Here is a 24390-nt window from a genome sequence, read left to right on the forward strand (position 1 = left end):
CTCGGCTCTTGACCGAGTGAATAGGTCCAAATTATGGGTCATGCTGCAGAAATTAGGAGTTGACAAAAATATTGTTTATTTTCTTGCAGACCTGCATAGGGATCTATCTGCCACCGTGAGATATGATCAGATGGGCAAGTGTACTGGAGGAATTCGTATTACCAGTGGTGTCAGGCAGGGGTGCATTTTGGCCCCCTTACTTTTTACCCTTTATATAAATAATTTGGAGCCTGTACTATGCGAAGCATGTAAAGATATTCCGCATGTTGGGAAACGTCTGATCCCGGCACTCCTTTATGCGGATGATGCCGCTCTTTTAGCGCGAACTGCAGTGGGGCTACAACTACTTTTAAAATTCCTTTTCGGCCTTTATGAAATCCCTAGACCTTAGTGTCAATTTCTCCAAGTCCCATATAATGACAATTGGTTGTAAAACCAAAAGGGCCAAAACCTTTCACTGCGAGGGGAACGTATTGTCCAGGGTTTCCACCTTCCCGTATTTAGGAATTATTTTTGACAATCAAGGCACTTGGTCACCGCAAATTCTAGCAAAAAGAAATGTCCTGGCCAGATCGACGTCTGCTGTTCTGGGCTTTGCATGTAAATTGGGGGCTAGACCCATGCAAGCCCTTCTGAAAATATACAGTGCGAAATGCATCTCCCTCGCAATGTATGGTGCAGACATTTGGGGAATTTGGAATGTGAAAGCGATTCAGGTCGTTGAAGATAAGTTTTTTAGAAACATTTTATCTGTCTCACAATCTACAGTTGGCTATATTGTTCATCAGGAATGTGGAGCTGGTTTCGTGGAGGACTCAATGGCCATGGCACACCTTTTAAAATGGCTCTCGACCTGGTTGAACTCCGGAACTAGAGCTAAACCAGGATATCTTTAAAGACTGCTTAGCTCTCGACCATGGGAATCGTATCCCCTGGCTCAGATATGTTTATAATTTGACAGTAAAATTGGGCCGACCTGAGATATACAACTCGCCCGAAAAGCTGTTGAAGGGGGACGTCAAATGGGTTAAGGATTCATATCTTTTAATGGCTGCCATGGCTAGAGAAAATAGGAAGTTGGTAAAGCCGACAGTAAGGGCTTACCAATTGCGGAAAACTACTTTGACTATTGAACCATATTTGGTTATTGTCACAAACCCCAATCATCGATTCCTACTGGTAAGATTCAGGCTGAACCAAGTTCATCTCCTCCTTGCAGTTTCACCAGGCTGGAAGAGAGTGGAAGACCTGGGGGTTTGTTCATGCGATGATTTTTCCACATAGGACACAACACACTTTATTTTCTTCTGTGAGCACTTTATTGAAATCCGGAAGCATTTTATCCTCCCAATTCTAGCTAACAAAGGCTTCCTGTAAGTTAAGCCAGCTCTCCTTTACTTGCAGTTATTATCAAATGTGTGGGAAATTTTTAATGTTGCCAGTTTCCTTACTGCGGCCATCAGAATTAAGAGAAAAGATACGCAATGTATAACCGGTCCCAATGCTCCAAGCTGAATTAATCAAATGTATGGATGCCTCAGCCCTGTAATGTGTTTATGTAATTTACCCTAAATTAATTGACTATCTGTATTGTGTATTTAAAATGTTTGCATATTGTTAATATTTTTATATGTAATCTATGGTTTTATAAATCTATGGTATAACATTTTTTTAGCATGCTTTTATGGTTTTAATATAAACCGAATAAAGTTTTTTTGACTGACTGACATTAGATATATAGCATAAAATATAAGGTATTCCACCTGAACATGCATTGTGACTATTTAATGGGTATAATGTATACTATACATAATTGTAAACATGTCAGAAGTCCATCTTTTACTTTTATTATATCAGGTTTCATAACACTAGCAAATATTCTGTTCCACTACAATTTGATATACTTAGGATAATATTCTTCTAACCAACATAAACACACAAGACACATTGTTCATTATGACGGTCGGATATCAATAAAGTTGTAGGGACATAGAAAGCATTACTTCTCGATTAAAGATGGCGCATACTTAGAGTAAATCCTATGACATACGCGATAGTTATATAATACATAATATTGAAGGATAAAGGGTTTTTCGGGAATCAATTGTCGAGATCATATATAAGATGAAAGTACAACAATAACGGAAATCACACAAAGTGAGAAACTTTTATATAATTGCCATAAAACATTGCTATCCATTGTAAGATGGCGCTCAACTTAAGAACAACTTAAGTAATCCCGCGAGATTCATAGAATCTAAACACTTCCACACCGAGGGTCTACCGTGAGGACCACGCGCACAGATAATCTGTCGAAAACCCGGTTACCGATAGAAGGTAAGGGAAATAGGGAATTGCAGCCAACAGATTTCGTTAGTTCTCGAGGACAGCAATTTAAAAAAATAGTTATATCACTTTTTTTAGAAGCAAGACTTGACTTCAATCTGGGGAGCCAGCGTGTACGTCATACGGCATTGATGTAATACCCCCAATATTCTGAGAAACGCAGGAGACGACAGATTTGGGTAAGAACATTTAGCGAAGGAAATTACCAAATGTTTTACCGGTAAAGGTCAGCGTTTAACGCTAAATTCCGTACTATTTAGGTAATACCTCAGGAGACACCGTAACAGAAAAGCATTGACGTTCACATTTTCCAAACCGCAACTTGGGAGGAAGATATACTAAGCACAGGATAAGACTTGCCTTTGAACTATTTATGTTATTGAACACCAATAACAAAAAACTGTCTCTTTCTAAAAAAAATGCTGTGGTTTTTGCACAGAATCTACCTACTATATGGAGAACAAGAAATAGAAACTATCCACCAAGTCACAGACTCTCCTGAGAAGCCACACCTCTTAACTAATAGGAAGATAAACAGTTCCTCATCGGGTAAGGTTTTAAGTAACATGGAGAATGCAATAATTGACCTCATAAAAACCATATAGAAGTCACTGATAACGGTTATTTTTATTTAGATCATAAGAGACACCGCATAGAGGGTACAATTTGACAAAACATACAGTGGTAAGAAACATTTTGATTATAACTGTCGAGGATCATGTAGTTCTATAGTTTTTTCAAATCTGAATATTGCAATTTCTTAGACTAGCCTGAGGTCACTCACACACTTACTCTTTGAATCCCTTCTTTTTTTATCCATTAGTTTGAATATATCGACTTCTGACATGTATTCCACAGTGTATGTAAATCACATTGATTCATAGAGATACGGTTGTGAAGTAAGTAATACACAGATGTATTTGAAATCATGTTATGTACGCATCAGAAATAATGTCTAAGTTTAAAATTGTATTGTTTCTAATAGATGGTTCTGCATATGCATCTTGAGATGTAAGGTACATGTAATTAATCAAATTCTAAATTCATTCACAGGTTCGCCCCTGACGAAGGGACGCTAAATCCCGAAATGCATTGGGCTTAAATCAACATATGAGTCACCGTTGTAAAAATAACAATATTGTAAATATAAGGATTATTTTATGAATGTTGAACTGCATTTACGAAAATGTATGAATGGCTTGATAAAAACTATAGATTATGCAACGACAAATAAAGCGTTGAAAAAATGAAAGAATAAGATAGTCAAAGAAGAGTTCATTTGTGGGTGAGCAGAATAGGAAGGAAGTATTTAACCCCAAAAGCAGTGAACGCTTGAGATCAGGCAGACTTTCAGGGGCCTGACCACTTTTAAGTTTTGAGTACATGCTAGGCAGGCACAGTCAAGCGTAGCACGCGTTACAATTTAGAGCTTAGATACACATCTAGTTTAGGAGAAAATATAAGGAGTGCACTCATCCACCCTTTCATTAGTTCTATACTAGAAGCAGGTGCATTCTACTAGCTAGGTCTTTCTGAGCATGTGCAAGGCTCTGGAAGAGGGAGAAAGCACATGGCAAGCACATGTCTAACTAAGATGGCTGCCAAGTACAAATGGCTTTCAGCTCATGCTAACAGATTCCTGCAATCTTTTACAGATAGTCCTTTTAGCATGAGCTAAAGAAATTCCTATGATTTAGTAGGAACATAGAAAATATTTTGACCATTTATTCTCATAAATTTATCAATATCCTAATTCATTGCTAGGTGGGCATTTTTCATTCTAAACATTTCATTAAGCGGGTATATATAAGGTATAAGCAGGAGTAAAAAGGGAACAGAGCATTGGGTCATAATTAACATACAGATAGCATGAGAGAGTAATGACGATTATCACAAACAGAATTATCAATATTTTTCGAGCCCTAAGCAAAAAAGCAAATCCTAGAACCATCTAGTCCAATTCTATGTATAGAAAATATTTTGACCATTTATTCTCATAAATTTATCAATATCCTAATTCATTGCTAGGTGGGCATTTTTCATTCTAAACATTTCATTAAGCGGGTATATATAAGGTATAAGCAGGAGTAAAAAGGGAACAGAGCATTGGGTCATGAGAGAGTAATGACGATTATCACAAACAGAATTATCAATATTTTTCGAGCCCTAAGCAAAAAAGCAAATCCTAGAACCATCTAGTCCAATTCTATGTAAAAAACATTTTCAGGGCTCCTATGCATTTCAGTGACCATCCATTTGAATTTCAGGTTAGCCAACAGCACGTATCTAATAAAAACCTTTTCAATAGACTTTTCCAGTGTTCCTTTTATGGGGGCTAGAGTGTCAAGTAATGTGTTCCAAGAAAGGGCAAAGTAATATTGCTAACAAAAAGAAGTCCTTGGGAAATTGAAGCCGCTGTACAACCAGGCAGAGGGGAGTCTTCTCCCTGTGTCCATTTGAGCCTCACAGGCAGGCTCTTGTTGTTCCCACGGTGGAGCTGCACAACTCACAAATCAGGAATCACAGCTCAGTTTGAGAAGGAAAAGTCTTTCAACAATCCTATCCAGTGTCTCAGGCAGGGCACCCGTTTTCTTCACTTCAATCTAACAGGCACCAGACACAGCACCTGTACCCTAAACTCAAGTCCTTCCCTAACTCGAGTATTGTTCTGCTGGCGCACTGCTCTTTTGTTGGGGCCACAAATTATCCAGTATGCCCAGGCACTCTTGATCAACAAACAAAGGTGCAAACTTGCATTCCCTTTTGGACCGGGATTCAGAGGCCTGATGCCGGGATCTCTGAAGCAACCCTTGTTTCAAAAGGGGTTACCTCAAGCAAAGACTCCTGGCCATTCTGGTCGGTCTGTGACTCTCAGCTGGGCATTAAAAACTTGATCTACCACTTCTCCTTTCTGATTTGTGACCCCGTCTTTCGCCCAAGACAGTGGCGGGGGTACGCACTTCACATCCCAGTGCTTCCGCCTTCATTGACGTCCTAGTTGCCAGCAACGCCTGTGCTGGTTACCTTCACCTTGGCTTCAAGCTAGACTGGTGCTGACTCCCCAGGCTGGATCTGATTTCCGGGCCCCTCTGGCAATGGTTGTAAGGCAGCAAATATCTATTGGTGGACAGAACAAAAGGTCTTTAGACAAGGCACAGAAATAATCTATCAACAGAGAGGATAGTCTCAGAATACTTCCTGGTCTTGGGACGCCCCATACATTAACAAGGCACCCATTAATTCTCATACATTTATCAATATCCTAATTCATTGCTAGGTGGGCATTTTTCATTCTGAACATTTCATTAAGCGGGTATATATAAAAGGTATAAGCAGGAGTAAAAAGGAAACAGAGCAATGGCTCATAATTAACATACAGATAGCAGGAGAGAGTAATGACTATTATCACAAACAGAATTATCAATATTTTTTGAGCACTAAGCAAAAAAGCAAATCCTAGAACCATCTAGTCCAATTCTATGTAAAAAATAGTTTCAGGGCTCCTATGCATTTCAGTGACCATCAATTTCAATTTCAGAATAGCCAACAGCACATATCTAATAAAAACCTTTTCAATAGACTTTTCCAGTGTTATTTTTATGGGGGCTAGAGTGTCAAGTAATGTATTCCAAGAAAGGGCAAAGTAATATTGCTAACAAAAAGAAGTCTTTCTGAAATTGAAGCCGCTGTACAACCAGGCAGAGGGGAGTCTTCTCTCTGTGTCCATTTGAGCCTCACAGGCAGGCTCTTGTTGTTCCCACGGTGGAGCTGCACAACTCGCAAATCAGGAATCGTAGCCCAGTTTGAGAAGGAAAAGTCTTTCAACAATCCTGTCCAGTGTCTCAGGCAGTGCACCCGTTTTCTTCACTTCAATCTAACAGTCACCAGAGACACAGCACCTGTACCCTAAACTCAAGTCCTTCCCTAACTCCTGTATTGTTCTGCTGGCGCCCTGCTCTTTTGTTGGGGCCACAAATTATCCAGTATGCCCAGGCACTCTTTATCAACAAACAAAGGTGCAAACTTGCATTCATTTTGGGACCGGGATTCAGAGGCCTGATGCTGGGATCTCTGAAGCAACCCTGGTTTCAAAAGGGGTTACCTCAAGCAAAGCCCCCTGGCCGTTCTGGTCGGTCTGTGACTCTCAGCTGGGCATTAAAAACTTGATCTACGACTTCTCCTTTCTGATTTGTGACCCCGTCTTTCGCCCAAGACAGTGGCAGTGGTACACACTTCCCTTCCCAGTGCTTCCGCCTTCACAGACGTCCTAGTTGCCAGCAACGCCTGTGCTGGTTACCTTCACCTTTGCTTCAAGCTGGACTGGTGCGGACTCCCCAGGCTGGATCTGATTTCCGGGCCCCTCTGGCAATGGTTGTTAGTCAGCAAATATCTATTGGTGGACGGAACAAAAGGTCTTTAGACAAGGCACAAAAATAATCTATCAACAGAGAGGATAATCTCAGAATACTTCCTAGTCTTGGGACGCCCCATACATTAACAAGGCACCCAAGAACCACTTCATCTATCTGAGAGTAAAAATAAAACCTGGACCCATTACTCTATTTGAAGCAGCTAAGGAAGTCTGTGTTCATTTATTAAATTCTGAGGAAAAGAAAAAAAATAATACAGACATACTTTAAATCCTTACATCTGTGTATTCCTATATTATTTATCTGAAAACCCTCAAGAAAAAAGGAAATGTTCTACACTTTTACTCATAGACTTTACATTACTTGTACAGGACTGCAGACACTTCTAAAATGATTTCTCTTAATAAAAACACCTACATTGTACGCTTAGGACCATGCTCTCATGTTATAGGTGCAGCAGGAAAATCGAAAACTGCTGATTTAACAGGGATTCTTATTACATAAAGAACTTTAAAAACTTCAACATAGTGGGTACATACATTTCTCCAGCAGAAAGTGTTGTGACAAACAAACTCCTATAAAACAATATTTTCTTCAAAAATGTTTGCTAAGGAGCACATCGGCGTCTTTCCTGCATTCTACTTTTCACGATCCAGGCTATGCAACATCAGCTCTAATAAGGACTGTCAGTTTATTCACACAGACTAGCTAACAATAATGGTGTTATCACCTGAGAATTTTAGAACAAAAACTACCCACATCAAGTTCCGCTTAAAGGTCAAATAAGGGAACAGCAATCTAGACTACTCATCCTTTCATAATTTCATTAGACAGGATGGGCAGTAACATAGCATATATATATGTATTCATTTTATTAATGCTAACAATGTTAAAACAGAATTACTGAATAGTCAATTAAATGCCTCATGGCTGTTTCACAGACAGCTTAGACAGGTGCAAAAGAGATTGAGAAAAAGAAAGAGAAAACATAAATTTGCCAACCCTTAATTTGTAGAGGAGCTAGCCTCCTTCCCCCTATTTCGACAGTAGGAAACCCTGAAACAGGTTTCACTTCGGTCTACACTATCTACTTCTAGTTGTGGCAGCTGGGCACAAATACACTTGTAGGAGGTAAATAGCACATGTAGCTAGCTAAAACATTAATAACCAACCACCAATTCCTTTAGCAAGTATACTAGTTGTAACAGGATGGCACATGAATTCAAACTAAATCCCATTGCCTCCTTTTCGCAGCCCTTGCACATTAATCTTCCCCATATACCATTATATTTCCTTCTGTTCATATGAGTGCACAAAAACTTGCTTTTGCCAAAAATAGGAAGCAAAACGTCTCTTTCTCTCCCTGCGCTGCCATCTCGTCTTTCAAAAGGTTTCGGAGGTCGAAGTGTCAAAGCAAACCTTGCTCTGGGCCCTGCTAGGCTGCTAAATGCATAACTCCACCTTTAACCCTTACCAGCTGTTCTATTTGTGTGCAAGGCTTTCCATGAGGTTTTCCAATTCAAAGCAACTATGAAGAATCACAGCTGAAAGACAGTCCTATTCCGTTCCTGTATGCCAGTAATTTAGAGGTACGCTTAATATCTTCAGCTGGTTTTTTATATTTAGTTTCATTTGTGTGTGGTGTGCGGTGTGCTTTTCTAGCAGTATAGAGGTCAGCTATTTGTGTTATACTTAAATGTGTGCATTTACTAAAGCCTAAGAGCAGTTTGAAAGCTGCTCTGAGTGGCAGAACTTATTTTAAACAGTGAATTTTGCCCAATTTCGATTTTGTTGTCTGGGGCACTTAAAAATGAATAACGTACAATGTTTTGGCATATTAGTCATCCCTAGAATGTCTTCTACATATCACAGAGCTAGGGGATCAGAAATGTATAAGGTACACCCTTATAAAAATGAGTTTTGTACGCCTGGGTAAAGTGACATTTCGCATGGTAGTTTCTCCCATTGCGGTAAAGCGCTGCTTAAATTCAACTTTGTTGCTAGGAGTTCACAGTATGATAACTAGGCAGTATAAAGATCAAAAAACGTTTTTAGTGCACTTATTTTTAATTAACTTTTTTTTCATATCGTCAAAATTCCCCTATTTTTTTTTTTCTTATAACACCAACCCTTTTGGTGGTTGCACATATGAAAAACAAGCCTCATTCCTTTTTGCCTTAATATGTATTAATGTATAACCCTAAGCACAGAAGCCTTACTTAAAACATGAAAATTCTGCGCCACTTTTTAAAGGACAGTTATTATTTAACATCAAAACCACAGAGGTGCTTATGTCAAAAGGCAATAAGAAAGGAACATCACTACTTTTAATTTTTTTTCTCCGTTATCCTAAATAAAGAAACTGTTTTCTGTAACTTTTAAGATTAGTCTGTAAAGCAGGCTTTTATACCAGGTTTACACTGACTTAAAATCTAATTGACTCAGCAGTATCCTTGTGGCTTGTGGTCAGGAATAGCCATGTGCTATTGACACAGCTGTTGCTGTGACCAGCAGGTGTCAAATTCTTACACCTTTCAAACCAGCACAAATCTATGGTTCTGTAATGTGTATTTAGTTCAGCAACAACCAAATTCACAGTTCCTGCAATAGAAACTAAAATTTATGGACGACCTAAAGGAGGACTTGCAGTATACATATCCATAGCACTAAAAATTGAATCAGAGCAAGTTGTCTCTTCAGATCCAAACATTCAATTGATAAAACTTACCTCAGGGACTATTGGCAGAACAAAAACTGTCCTGCTGATAAATACATACGCACATCCACTAGCATGGAAGAAAACAGCTCACAATGCCCAGTTGATCACTACAACTACAGATATAAGGAGTATACACCCCACATGGGACATGATACTGACAGGGGATTTTAATTCTAACCTAATATATACCCCGGACGAAGATGAGAAGTTGTCAGCTGACAATATATACTGGAATGTCCCACAGCAATATCAGCTAAGGAGATCAACATCGGACCCTGAAGGTCGGCGTCTAGTCAATGCCTTGGAATTCCTTGGCCTGAGAGTGATAAATAGTAGAACAACTGACAATTTCCCACCAAAACACACATTTCGTGGAGGAAAGACACGATCAAGATTGGATTATACAGCTATCTCAGTAGCAATGATGCCATATCTCGCTCACTTCTCTATAGAGTACACAACTAGGAGCGATCATTCCTACCAGCACATACATTTCAGGTAAAAAATCGCCAAACATCAAGCAAATACAATAATAGAAGGAAGCATCCATACAATTGACCTAAAACGCTTAAAATGGTCAAACAAAACGATAGATACACTTCAGACCAAGTTAAAGATGATGATAACGCTAGTGAACCAGAGGCCTTGAACAAAATCCAAGCTTGCGTAAAAGTTACCTCGGATCTCATAACATCAATGACAATCAGACAACAACAGAACAAAAATCAAAAAATCAGAAATGAATCTAATCAAAAACCATCAAAAGGATTAAGAGATTTGAAAATCGAACTCAAAAAAGCCATTTGGAGGCTAAAAACAACTTGTCATGACCAAGTAGCCTGGGACAAGGTACGTTATTTGAGAAAAACATAAAAAACAGCAATGGGAAGAAAAAAAGAGCAAGCAACGATAAATTCTGGGACAAACTGCTTTGTAGTGCTAAGAAAACTAGCTTGAACACATTTTGGAAAATTATAAATAAATTACAACAACCGGTGAATGAGCTATCTGTTGTAATCTGTAAAGGATACTTCCACAAATGGTTAAAAGATCAAATTGTATTCTTTATTGCAAGCACCAGAGAAACGTTGGTGTTCCCTCTTCAGCTGGTAACCAACTGATCAAAAGAACTCTAATGAAGAACTCAGCTATGTCATGGGACATAGCAACAATGGAACATACTTAAGATAACACATTTAAAGTGCCAGGCATGTACTTACACCTGGAATACAACATATCCTCTTCTCTTTATACATCTAATACTAATAAATATACATAATAAAAGAAAAAGTTAGAGATTAAATAAAATCATTATAATGAAACCCTTAGACCAAACAAAATTTAGAAATCCCCACACACTTAGGGGCCTATTACGATTGCGGTTTTCCCGCATCCTCCGGGCCGGCGGAAGCCACCGCCGGCCCGGAGGATGCGGAAAAACCGCAGCGGACCCACCAAAGACCCACCGCCACATTAGGATGGCTGGTGGGTCCTGGTTTCCGTCCGCAGTTTTTCCGCCGCGGTTGGCTTACAACCACGGCGGAAAAGCTCTAATATGGTGGCGGTGTCTCTCAGACACCGCCAGCAATATTAGGATGGGCTTTAATAAAAAGCTTTTTCGGGGCGGGTTTTCCGTCGTGGAAAAGAATGTGGAGCTTCACTGCAGGGCCCGTTGCGGGCCCCCTGGGTGAAGGGGGGGTGGGAGGTACCCATAGGTACCCCCCTGCATTTGTATGCAGAAATCGGCAGGCACCGTGCGGTGCCTGCCGCTTTCTGCATACAAATGCAATGTATGTATTTTTACCATTGCGGCGGGTGCAGCAATGTTAAAAATACAGGATGTGACCGCCTGGGTGGCGGTCACATCCTAATTCGCACGGAGGGACCGCCGCTGCCCCTGCGGACGGTCCCTCCACCTCTGGGGTGGCGGACAGACGCAGGTCCGTCCGCCATCCTAATAGGCCCCCTAGTTGGATTTCACCAGTAGTTATCAGGGCCAAACCTGACGGCAGTTACAGATTCTGTGTGGATTTGCGCACTTTGAATCAAAATATTATTGTTGACAACTTTCCACTACCAAATATCAATGAATTGATATTATCCTTAAAGGGTGTGAGTTTTTTTTAAAATTAGATCTACGCAGTGCGTACCACCAGATTTAAATTGCATGCAGATTCCAAACCTCTTACGGCATTCATTACTACGGAAGGTATCTTCCAATTCAGCAGTATGCCATTCGGTCTGGCATCTGCTGCCGGAGTGTTCCAGAGGATGATGGGTTCGGTTTTGAAGGGTATAAAAAATGTGGTTTATTTCCAAGATGATGTACTACTGTTTGGTGATACTAAAGAACATCATGATATGGTTTTGAATAAGATGGACTGTGCTGGTTTAACCCTAAAAAAAGAAAAATGCTAATTTGCAGTTAAAGAGGTGGAGTATTTAGGTTATACCTTGTCCGCTGAAGGTGTTAGACCAAAGAAGGATCTTTTGGAAGCAATAAGGAAAGTGCCTGCACCCAGTGAAAAGGACCAATTAAGATCTTTTCTTGGTCTCATAGAGTACTACGACAAATTTGTATACAATTTTGCAGACAAACCATAGAAAATCAGAATGCTTCTGAGGAAGGGTTGCAAATTTGTTTGGGGTGAGAAGCAAGAAAGAGCTTTTATTAATATTAAGAATGAAATCTGTATGGCAAAGATTTTGACCACTTTTGACACCAAGTTAAAATCGATTTTGACAGTTGATGCCAGTGCGGTGGGAATTGGTGCTGTTCTAGCTCAGGAACATGTTTCAGGTATAAGGACTGTGGCGTTTGCTTCAAGATCTCTTTCGTGATCTGAAAGGAATTACTCAACAATAGAGAAAGAAGCATTAGCAGCGGCTTGGGGCTGTGAATACTTTTGCCTGTATTTATGGGGTTTTCGATTCAAATTGCTAACTGATCACAAACCTCTTATTAAGATCTTATCTCCAGGTGGCGCAGGAAAGGGATCAGCGAGGTTAGCTAGATTAGCAGCTCACCTACAGGAGTACTTGTATGAAATTGACTATATTGCTGGTTGGAAGAATTGTCAGGCGGATGGATTGTCCAGACTTCCTTTACCTTGGCAAGAAGTTGATAAATCCAATGTAGAATCTTTCCAGTGGGAAGGGGCTGTAGCTACAGTTGATGAGTTGGTAGAATTGTGTGGGGGTGCCATCAGCAAGGATCAATGGAATCAGAGTATGGCTAGAGATGTGGTGTTGTGCAGAGTGGAAGATTTGATTGTCAAGGGCAACAGACGGGAAAGCACCTTACCTATTGCAGTAAGACCGTATGTTAAAATTTTAGAGGAGTTATCCATATTTGATAAGGATGGAAATATCATAATGAAAGAGGGTAAATTCATTCCACCACAAGATCTTAGGTTTACTTTGTTTAAATTAGCTCATGAGGGACATTTAGGCCAAATTATTACGAAAAAAATAATAAGAGAATATTTTTGGTGGCCTGCTATGGATCAGCATATCTCTGACTGGGTTGAGAGATGTGTTGAATGTATTGAAAGTGAAAAAAGATTGAAAGTTGGTAACCAATTAGAGCTTGGACGAATTGAGGATCCAGACCTACCATGACACACTGTTTGTTTGGATTTTATTGGTCCATTCAATGGATTAAGCTTGGATTTGAGATTTGGTTTAGTCATCATAGATGTTTCATCTAATTGGCTAATTGTGAAGTTTACCAAAGAAATCACCACCGAAAATACTATTAACATTTTGTCAGAGATTTTCAGGGAGGAGGGTTTTCCTGTAAAACTGATCACCGACAATGGCACCCAATTGACTTCTGATGAGATGGTGAAGTTTTTAAATTCCTGTGGGATTATACACAATAGAACATCATTATATAATCCACAAGGAAACAGTGTTGTTGAGGGAGCGAATCGCATGGTGAAAGGTGCCATACAAATGGCAGTAGCAACAGGTGGCAATGTCAAGTGTATGGTAAATGATTTGATTTGGGCATACCGCACAACTGAAAACTCTGTTTCAGGGAAGGTACCTTTTACTGTCATGAGAAGGCGTCTGGCAGGTACAAAACTCATCCCTGCTTGGATGAAGAATTGTATAGGATTGGCACATCTTAATGGCGATAATCCAGTAACCAAAAATGTTCAATTAACTAGTGGCAGTATAAAACCCAATGATCTGGTTAAAGTCAAGCCGTGTCGTATTGGTACTGGGTTTACTAAATTTCATGGTCCTTTCAGAGTCAAATCAGTTCACAATAGATTTGTGACGTTACACAATGGAGAGAATTGGAATTTGATAAGGGTGGCTTTTTATAAGAGGTATAAGGGTCATGAGCTTAGGTGTGGTAATGACCCACTTAATCCTTTTCTTTTGATGAATGATAATGAAGTTTGTGCAAAACCATTTGTGAATGTACCATCAGGTGGCGCAAATGGTACTAGGGATAATACCAATTTGCCAACTAATTCTAATGGTGATAGCTCTACTGGATCACTGAAACAATATCGATGACAAATATATAGAACTACCATAATATCGAGTAAAAAATATAGAATGCCAAAATATCGAATTCCTATGTCCAAACAGGTAAGTACAAAAATATCAAATCAAAAATATCGTTGTAAAAAATAGTCAAAATAGTGATTTTTTTAAAATACTTTAAAGTAATTAAAAATTAATGAAATAATAAATATAATTAACTTAAACATACTTAAAATACTTAAATAACCTTAAAACTAATAAATAATTAATGTAAGTTAAGAAAAAACATACAAATTGATTTGTTAATACATATATATATATATATGAACGTAATATTAATAAAAATTATACAATATTTTTACCGTAGGATAGCAGAAAGGGTAACATTTACTATTACCACTCCAGTGAGTGCAACAGTAGGGAAAGCGTTGGATAGCGGGAGGGTAAAAATTACTATTCCCACTCCAGAGAGTGCAACAGTAGGGAAAGCGTTGGATAGCGTAGGGGTGAAAATTACTATTCCCACTCCATAGAGTGCAACAGTATGGAAAGCGCCCGCCACAATGTTAAAACTGCAAGCAGTGCATTTGCATGCACAAAGCGGCAGGCACCGCAATGGGCCCCCAAAGAAAAGACCGTAGGCATGTCCCAGGGCAAATCCTAATATGGGTGGCGGTGTCTGATAGACACCGCCACCATATTAGAGCTTTTACGCCGCGGTCTCGCGGCTGAAAAGCGGCGGACGGTCTCCCCGTCTGCCGATAACCCCCAGCCATCCTAATCTGGCAGGGATCTGCACACACACCGCAGCGGTGAATCCGCATCCTCCGGGCCGGCGGTGGCTTCCGCCGGCCCGGAGGATGCGGATTCACCGCAATCATAATCGGCCCCTAGATGTTTCAATTTGTTCAATAATGCCTTGTTCCACCATTTCACTCAACATACATTTGACTTCTTGCCTGGCAATAATGGGAACCCTACGTACTTTATGTTGCATAGGGGTAGCATTCGGTTTGAGCATTATTTTATGAACATAGCCCTTAAGTCCCCCAATTTCCTCAGAGAACAGGTTATTCATTCCATCTACTATTGACTCAGTGGTAATTTAATCAACTACCATCACTTGATGTGTAGTTCTTGGATTTATAATTATATGGAGGTCATATTGATGTGCCCATCCCAAAATTGGAGGTCCACTATGAGCTACATATACTTTCCCTTTCACATTTCTGTCCTGAAATGTAATATAAGTGAACATATATCCTATGATATCAATCTCTTCTCCTTGATATCCACTCAGATTGATATCACCTGGAAGTAATTCAACATCTTTCCAATTTTGCTCAAACAGTGTCTTAGGGATAATAGTCCAAAATTAACCTGAGTCAACCATTAATTCTATTTTCTTACCTTGTATCAAGAACAATGCTTTAGGTCTCATTCTTCTTCCTGGCATAATTTCTGCTTCATCATCATCTATACACAATATTTTATTGGCACCTTCAACATCACACACTGATGCTACATGTCCTACATTATTTTCTACTATAGCCACCTTATTCCTATTACCTGTTTTACACATTTTATAGAAACGGCCCTTACGTCCACATTGCTTGCATTCTTTATCTATGGCATGGCATTTTTTATAATCAGCCGTGTGGTATGTGTTTCCACATCTTGTGCACAACTTTTCTTGTGTTTTATTGTGTTCATAGGAAGATGTGCTATTGTGTTTTTTTGTAGTTAAACCTTTTTCACTCAACTTATTACCCTTCTTAGAATTAATAGCAGCCACTTCAACTTGTTCTACACAAGATACACTTGTTGTGCTTGTGATCGCATTTTCTTTTGTTTCCATTTCTTTCATACATGCATCAGATTCCTCCACCACTTTAGCTATGTCAATGGCATTTTGTAAGGTGGGGTCTTTTGCCGCCCATAACCTCTCCTGCATTTTTTTGTTACGGCATTGTACGATAAGTTGATCTCTGATAATTTCATCCCTTATCGCCCCAAAATTACATTTAATAGATAACTCTCGTAAACGGGTAACAAACTGATCAATGGTTTTGTCTTGTCTTTGAGGTTGTGTGTAAATTTTGTGCCTACACATGACAATATTAACCTCCTTGGAATACTGTTTCTTCAACCTGGATTTAGCTTCTAAATACACATTAGAAATTGCCCTTCCATCAGCATCTGTACCAACAGGTAAGTATTTGAAAGCATGCTGGCCTTCTTTTCCTAATGTAGTTAACAACAGAGCTTTCTTCCTTGTAGCACTAAAGTCTTTCCCATCCAACGCCTCAATCTAGTTCTCAAAGATCTTAATCCACTCTTCTCACTCAATTCGGGGATCCCCAGTTTGCTTTAAGAATAAAGGAGGTGGTATCACTGTAGGATTTTCCATAATGTGAGAACAACACACTATATATCTAAGCTCAACACCAAACAATATTATAAACTCACAATATATACTGCTCTTATGCCAACATTGATAGTTATAAAAAAAATGAGTGATGATGTAAAACTTCTGATATGATGCAATGTGTCACTTGCAGTTTGAAAGAGAAGATTAAAAAAATAATGTAAATTAAATTTGTGGAACGGTATATTTACCTAACAGTTCCACTCTTCGACAGTCTATCTTGAATCAATGAGCCGTTTGTCAGTTTTAAACTTCCAGTTTACACCCTCTCAATATAAATTTTGTACACAGCTCGTCATTAGTTCCAAAAATGTTTAACTGCGCTTCTCTTGGCCTCACCGCATGTTTAAGTTGGCAGGTTCTATCCTCACCGCACGTCGTGTAAGTCTTCTTTCCTTTGTCGTACAAGTCTTTTTTTCCTTTATAGCGTCGGTAACATAGCAACCAATGAAGTGCAAACAAAATGGCCGCTACGTTTTTTGCCGTAAGCACGCAATAACGTCTCGGCGTATTCCGGTCACCACGTCACTCAGAATTCGAAGAAAAGAAGAGAGCAACACGTCATGTCGATCATCTCGAGACACAACGGTGAGAGATGCATCTTTCGAATTTTTCAAACGGCAAAATTACTAGCTTTCAACGTATTGTTATTAAGTTTAACCAGCTGTGAGAAGTTGGCCTGATATATGATGTTTCCAATTCTGGAACCACCTTCTATCAGTCCAAACAACCCTTATGGTGTCTGGTTGTAAGTCAACCTTATTAGACAAGCTATCCTAGGGGTCGCATGGACTAAGCAGCCTTAAAGGCTTAACTTAAGAGGTTGTGTTAAGCGAGCTGTTTTACCACATACAATCCTGTAATATCAAATGAAAGGACACCACACAAGTATATATTATAAAAATATATGTATTTATTACTAAAAACAATACCCAGTATTCTTTATGGATAAAGGGGCACAAGCGTTAAATGAAAAGCACAGTATAACATACAAAGTTGCACAATTTTGGATGAGGCCAAGGGGCCACTCAAATCATATACTAAAAAAATGGTATAAGAGAGACCATTCGATCAGTGGTTAGGCCTAGGGCATCGCTGGGAGCAGTCGGGACAAGCAATGTCGAAGTCGGGAAAAGCCCGCGGGATTCGGGTGCAGTGCTGAAAGCACAAGCATGCATCAATGTTAAGTCAATGGTGCGTAAAAGTTACACAAATAGAGTTTAAGGACACTTCCGCTGAACCTAGAGGAACAAAACTTAAGACACAGACCCTAGAGGTGTGTACCAGTGTGGGAACACCGGCGTTGCAATGTTACCTCACCCACAGGAAGTGGGTGCACAGGGTCGAAGTTGAGTCGGGTTTCGTCACGCAGGTTCTTGGTGCTTGAAGCTGAAAGGGCTGCAGGCGAGGTGAAGGAGAAGTGTCCGGTGGAGTCCAAGGGTGGACTCAAGTCAAAAAGTACCTGAAAGCAGAGGGGACAGAGTCTGGGTCACTCAGCAGTGACCAGGGTGGAACCAGGATGGAACCAGGCAATGTCGGCGCAATCAGGTGGTTGTCGAGGAGCTTCTCTCCGCTGTCACGTGGGCTCTGGGGCATCTACGAAGTCCAGGAGCGGGTCACGATCTGTCCCACGCAGGCTCTCGCTGTCGGCGCTGTCGGCTTCAAGATTGGAGCAAACACTTGGCAAAAGCAATCCACGCGGAACTGGAAGATTGCTTCTCACTCGGACCAGGAAGGTCAGAGTGGGGGCTCCTTTTCAGGGGAGCTGGTGCAAATCTGGAGCAACCAGAATCACAAGTCGAATTTCAAGTTTCGTCGGCACAGGGGCCACAAGCCAGCTGGCAAGTGACCGGACCAACGCGTTGAGCCAAAAGAAGCAGAAGGACCCCACGCAGCACTCGTCGAGTGTGGAGGGCTGAACTTCGGTGCAAGAGTGGCTCAGGGTTGGGGCTTCTCAAACCCCGCTGTACAGCTTCGAGGGTCACTCGTGGGCTGGACGGTCAGCGTCTCGTGGTCTTTCCAAGATGGCGTGCCCCACGCTTCCGGTCGCCTCCACGGGTCTCAGCTCTGCAGGGACTGTGGATCGGGCTGTTAGAAGGCAGGCAAGCTTGATCTTGTCGATCTCTGTCGCTCGAGTTCCGGCGGGAACTGCAACAAAGCAGACGTCGAGGTGCTGGATGGTGCCTGTTTGCACAGGGTGGTCACTCCTTGACCACAAGGGAGATTCTTCAGTCTTCTACGTTGAGTAGGATGTCGAAGGGTCCAGAGTTTCGTTTCTTATGTTTCATCAGGATAATCTGAAGTGCTTTGGCACTGCTCCCATTCTTATACCAATCTAGGGGGCTGGATTACCTGCTAGGTCCCCTCCTATGGGTGGGACCCAGGAAGTGGGTGGATACACCCCCTTCCTTTGATCCAGGCCGCGCTGGCACGAGGGCTGGAGTGCCCCAGAACCGGTTTGGCCGGATTATGCAAGGGGCAGCCTTGTGCTCCCCAGGCAGTGTCTGGTTTCTTTCAAACCTCTCTGCTACAATCCACTATCTCCTGTCTGGGGGGGTGTGACACCTCCCTGTGACAGGAAACCCTTTGTCCAGGCCCCTTTGGCTGAGTTTCGGTCAGCTTCAGGGGTCAGACTTGTGTCTGTGGCAGAAGCATCCATTTTGTGGATCTGAGGCCCTTTTAGAAATTAACCCCATTTAAGTAAAGTAACATGTCTTACCCCTCTAGAGGGGTGGAATGCTATCCCCGTCGCCAGAACTGGCGAGGGGATAGTATTCCAAATCGTATGACACCTTACACAACATGTTTTGATAAAGCCAAACCAAAGTTGCTATATAACCGCGAGGATTATAATGCACTTAATAGTATATGGTATGGCATTATCCTGAAACAGCTTAGGGATTTGTTCCCGATGGCTGCAGATAGGCTCAGCTCATGCCAGAGCTCCATCTCACATTAAACCACGCACTCTGCCTCCAGGATTGATAAGGCCTTCCATAGGAGTGACTCACAGGTTTATATGTGTCCAGATATAGGTTTAGATATAGGTATACTATATCTAAGCAAGAGGTGATTACACCACCTTGCCCCAGCTGAGTGATCAGCCAGTTGTGTCAATTTAAGAACCAGCCAGGGGTGGCAAAAGATATGCTGCAGCCCCTGGTAGGCCTTGGTGGCACCTATGCCCTGAGCACCTATAGTGCATGGTACAGGGGCTGACAAGGAGTCCATTTCCAATTGTGGTATGTACCTATAGCACATGTATTAATGAGGGAGAACAGCAGGCTGGGGGTCTGATTAGCAGGCCCACAGCCTCAGTAGTCTAAAACCAGTGAAGCAAAAAGCAAACATTTGGGGTGACCATAGGATAGCAGACCCTACTCTCCTACACCAGCCATTTTTTAATAAATGTATGTTACACGCTGCATCCAAAGATATTTGAAAATAACTGTCCCAGTCTCTAATAGCTCTCCAATGACTACTTGTCTGTACTCGAACAGTTGTTATCACAGAAGTACTTTCGTACAGACAAGTCGACATCAGTTATTCAGCCATTCCTGGTGAGCATTAAACAAGTTGCTCATTCTTATAATATTATTTCCATGTGACGAACTCTCTTGAAAATTACTTCCACACGCACATTAACTTCTCTCTATATCAATTGCTTCACAATGTTGATAGTCCGAGAAAAAGTTATAGTAAGTGCATAATTCTCATTCTTTTCTTTGGTAAACTTCCGAATGATATATCAGTTATTTAAGGTCGATACCTTACTTATATTTTGATGAATCCTCAAACGCATATGGGTCCACTTTCACCAACGGAGTTACTAGCTCACTCTAGGCTTCTTTGATGTTACCAGCTGATCATCGCCATCTGTTGTAATCGGTAAAGGATACTTCCACAAATGGTGAAATGATCAAATTGTATTCTTTATTGCAAGCACCAGAGAAACGTTGGTGTTCCCTCTTCTGCTGGTAACCAACTGCTCAAAAGAACTCTAATAAAGAACTCAGCTATGTCATGGGACATAGCAACAATGGAACATAAATGGAACATATTAGGATAACACATTTAAAGTGCCAGGCATGTACTTACACCTGGAATACAACACTATCATCAAATATTCCAGAACATGAGTGGGCTAGATTTCTATCCACAAAGTTTACAGAAACAGCAACCCACGACATGTTAGAGGCAAAGCCCAAGGAGCACCCTGAGGAAAAAAATACAACTTAAACCATCATACAACAAACTAGTGAAACAAACAACGCAGGAGTGGACAGTAAAAGTCACAGAACAGAAAAAAAGGCCCCAGATCCTAATCCAATTGAAGCAAAACTCAAAGCTCCGGAAACAAATGGCACCAACTCTCCAAAAGCAAAGATAAGCAAGTACTCCATGTTAGTTGATGGAATACAAGCAAAAGGGATAGACCTCAGTAAGAACCTATATTTCTTTTTAATAGAGTAAATCCAAACTATTTAAGACAAAGATGCCATATAGAAACAAGATTTAGATTATTTTTCAAACATATAAGTTTATTTAAATATTTTTATCGTTTTTTCTCAAAAATTTTTTTAAGATATATTTGTACAATTATACATAACATTGTCCATGTTTCAAGGAGTGCCCTCTATTGGCAATGGGTAACAGTTAGTCTCGCTAATCAAACATACTAACTTTCATACTTCCTTTCATACTTATCTTACTGATTTTTAAAAAAAGGGGGATGAGAACATACTAAACAATATAAACACTACAACAAAAAATTTTTTTTTACAAAAAACAGACTAATGCAAGTGGCAACTCAGAGGTGTACTTATTGGGATACTTATGATAGTGTGGATGGTAACATTCAGCTAGTTAAGGTGGAAATAACCAGTTCGTATCCAAGACTGTGGATGTTGGGCCGACGTACGTTTCGGTGAGTGTCACCTTCCTCAGGACCAGAGACAGATATATACATACACAACAATATAACAAATGCTATTAAAAATCTTTGAGGGCATGAGACAATGTTCTATGAGACGGGCAGTCTGAGCGTAATTTTATTTAAAATGACCGGTGTTTATAACTTTCACTGGATCGCGAGCTTAAGGTGCAGTACTGATACTCTTTTATCTTGCAAGTACGTCAAGGGAAAAGGTGGTCATGGTTCTGTGTCTGTCACGAATGGCTTTCTATGTGAATCTGGAACAAAATATAGTATGACCTCTGAGATTTTTGTGCACAAGTCCTTGGACTGCCGCTTACAACTTTGTAAATGCAAAAAACAAGGAAACAGACAGAGGTTTGAAATACTGTCCCTCTTGAGCATCACTGTTACGGAACACCACAGCAGATGAGGTATATTTATTCCCCATCCTACAAGGTGTAACCGTTAACTGATTGTTTGCCTAAAAATCTCAGAGGTCATACTATATTTTGTTCCAGATTCACATAGAAAGCCATTCGTGACAGACACAGAACCATGACCACCTTTTCCCTTGACGTACTTGCAAGATAAAAGAGTATCAGTACTGCACCTTAAGCTCGCGATCCAGTGAAAGTTATAAACACCGGTCATTTTAAATAAAATTACGCTCAGACTGCCCGTCTCATAGAACATTGTCTCATGCCCTCAAAGATTTTTAATAGCATTTGTTATATTGTTGTGTATGTATATATCTGTCTCTGGTCCTGAGGAAGGTGACACTCACCGAAACGTACGTCGGCCCAACATCCACAGTCTTGGATACGAACTGGTTATTTCCACCTTAACTAGCTGAATGTTACCATCCACACTATCATAAGTATCCCAATAAGTACACCTCTGAGTTGCCACTTGCATTAGTCTGTTTTTTGTAAAAAAAAAAAATTTGTTGTAGTGTTTATATTGTTTAGTATGTTCTCATCCCCCTTTTTTTAAAAATCAGTAAGATAAGTATGAAAGGAAGTATGAAAGTTAGTATGTTTGATTAGCGAGACTAACTGTTACCCATTGCCAATAGAGGGCACTCCTTGAAACATGGACAATGTTATGTATAATTGTACAAATATATCTTAAAAATTTTTTTGAGAAAAAACGATAAAAATATTTAAATAAACTTATATGTTTGAAAAATAATCTAAATCTTGTTTCTATATGGCATCTTTGTCTTAAATAGTTTGGATTTACTCTATTAAAAAGAAATATAGGTTCTTACTGAGGTCTATCCCTTTTGCTTGGTTTATTGTCTCCCCCCTCTGGACCTAAAAGTATCTGGGAGAACTCTTTCTTTGCAGTTGATGGAATACAATGCATAGTAAAGAAAGGGAGAGGAGATGGCGCTCCAGGCCCTAATGGAATTCCTCAAGCCATTTTTAAAAATGATCCGTCTTTTTGGAGCAAGCACTTATTCAAACTATACAATGAAATAGAGCTCTGAAATTGTATCCCACTGAATTGGCAAGGCTCGATACTGACACCTATCTATAAAGGTGGAAATAGAGTGAATCCATCAAACTACAGGCTAATCGCCCTCCTGGACGTCTCAGCCGAATCTCACGCAGCACTCATTTTGGAAGATCTTAAGGAATGGACAGACAACCTTAATCTTATTCCAGTCAATCAGACAGGTTTTAGGCAAGGTATCAAACATCTTAGCCCTATCCTTGATGGCAAATAAAAGTAAACAGAGGAAACAACAACTTTATCTCTGTTTCATAGATTTAAAGGCTGCATTTGACAGTGTAGACCATCACCTCCTTTGGAAAAAACTGCAAACCTGGAACATTCCCAAAAGGATACTACAGGGGATACTATTATTCTATTCGAATACATGGATAAGAATTCAAGATAGGAGACGGCACCAGACTATCAAGAAAGCTAAATACGACAAAAGGCCTTAAACAGGGTTGCGTATTGGCGCCACATCTCTTTAATTTGTTTTTGTCCGACCTTGCTCAGAGGCTAGACAGCACTAACTCTCATCCGCCGAAACTTGCGCACCTCTCATATGCCGACGATGTGATGTTAATGAGTCTAACAAAGATCGGCCTTCAAAGAGTCTTAAATGAAATGTCAGACACATCTCAGAGACCAAACTAGAAATAAATACATTAAAAAGTAAAACAATGGTGATTGGAAGTCGACAGAGATACAAACAGATCATCTGACTTAATGGCAGTCAATTAGAGGAAGTAAAGATCTACAAATATCTGGGATTTTATATAGATAATCTTCAAAACCACACCGAGCAAAAAAAGTATATGACTCAGAGAACTAGTGCACTTATATTCGCCTTCTGTCAACTGGCAAAAAAGTTGGCACAACACACAAACCTCCACTAGCGGTGATGACGGCGAAGATTCTCCCTACGATAACATATGCTAGTGCCACTTTTCACGGCAAGGATGCAGAGCTTCTAAACCAACTATTTTTTTCCACGTATAAAAATGTTTTTCCAGGTAGAACGGTCAGCCTCTCCGGCACAGGTTTGTCTTGAATTCGGCCTAATAAATGAAAAAATAGGGAGACTGTATGCCACTGTAAAGCTTTGGTACTGGTTGAAACTGAATGCGGCCACATCACCAATCAATAAAGCCCTCTGGACCGAAGTAGAAGATAGTAGAAAATCACCCTGTAATCAATATCTAAAGAAATCCTTGTCTATAACCTTTACAAACGATTTATGGAACAAAAACCTGCCATACCAGTGCTTCAAACAAGAAATAAATAAAGTAGCAAAAACTCCTTCACTACTAACTGACAAAAACATCTTCAGGACAAGGTTGCATGCCTGGATGGTGATCAACAATTACAAGGCACTTGCACCAGCCCATTATTTGAACACAGCATTTTCTATTTACCTGAAAAAGCAATTAATGGCTATATGCTTTGGAAAATTACCATCAATAGCAGATCAACCTACTTGGGTATACAAAGGGCCAAAAACATGTCGACTCTGCGGTTATCACAAAGAAGATTTCATTCATGTAATTTGTATATGCAACCAACTACACAATGCTCGAGCCACCCTTCTTAGACAAACTTTTAAAGA

The 24390-nt window shown here is 40.2% G+C and overlaps 1 long non-coding RNA gene across 1 annotated transcript in view; it reads right to left on the minus strand.

Moving 5' to 3' along the window:
- Nucleotides 1-2948: 2948 nt before the first annotated feature.
- The window catches only part of LOC144831453 (uncharacterized), a 52583-nt gene continuing 31141 nt past the window's right edge, over nucleotides 2949-24390 (minus strand). The window contains exons 2-3 of the long non-coding RNA XR_013610960.1: nucleotides 5915-6736; nucleotides 2949-5463 (exon numbers count right to left, since the gene is read on the minus strand). This is a non-coding gene — a long non-coding RNA (uncharacterized LOC144831453). The remainder of the gene's footprint in view (nucleotides 5464-5914; nucleotides 6737-24390) is intronic.

Source organism: Lissotriton helveticus, chromosome 1_1, assembly GCF_964261635.1.
Source record: "Lissotriton helveticus chromosome 1_1, aLisHel1.1, whole genome shotgun sequence".
NCBI classification, from domain to species: domain Eukaryota; kingdom Metazoa; phylum Chordata; class Amphibia; order Caudata; family Salamandridae; genus Lissotriton; species Lissotriton helveticus.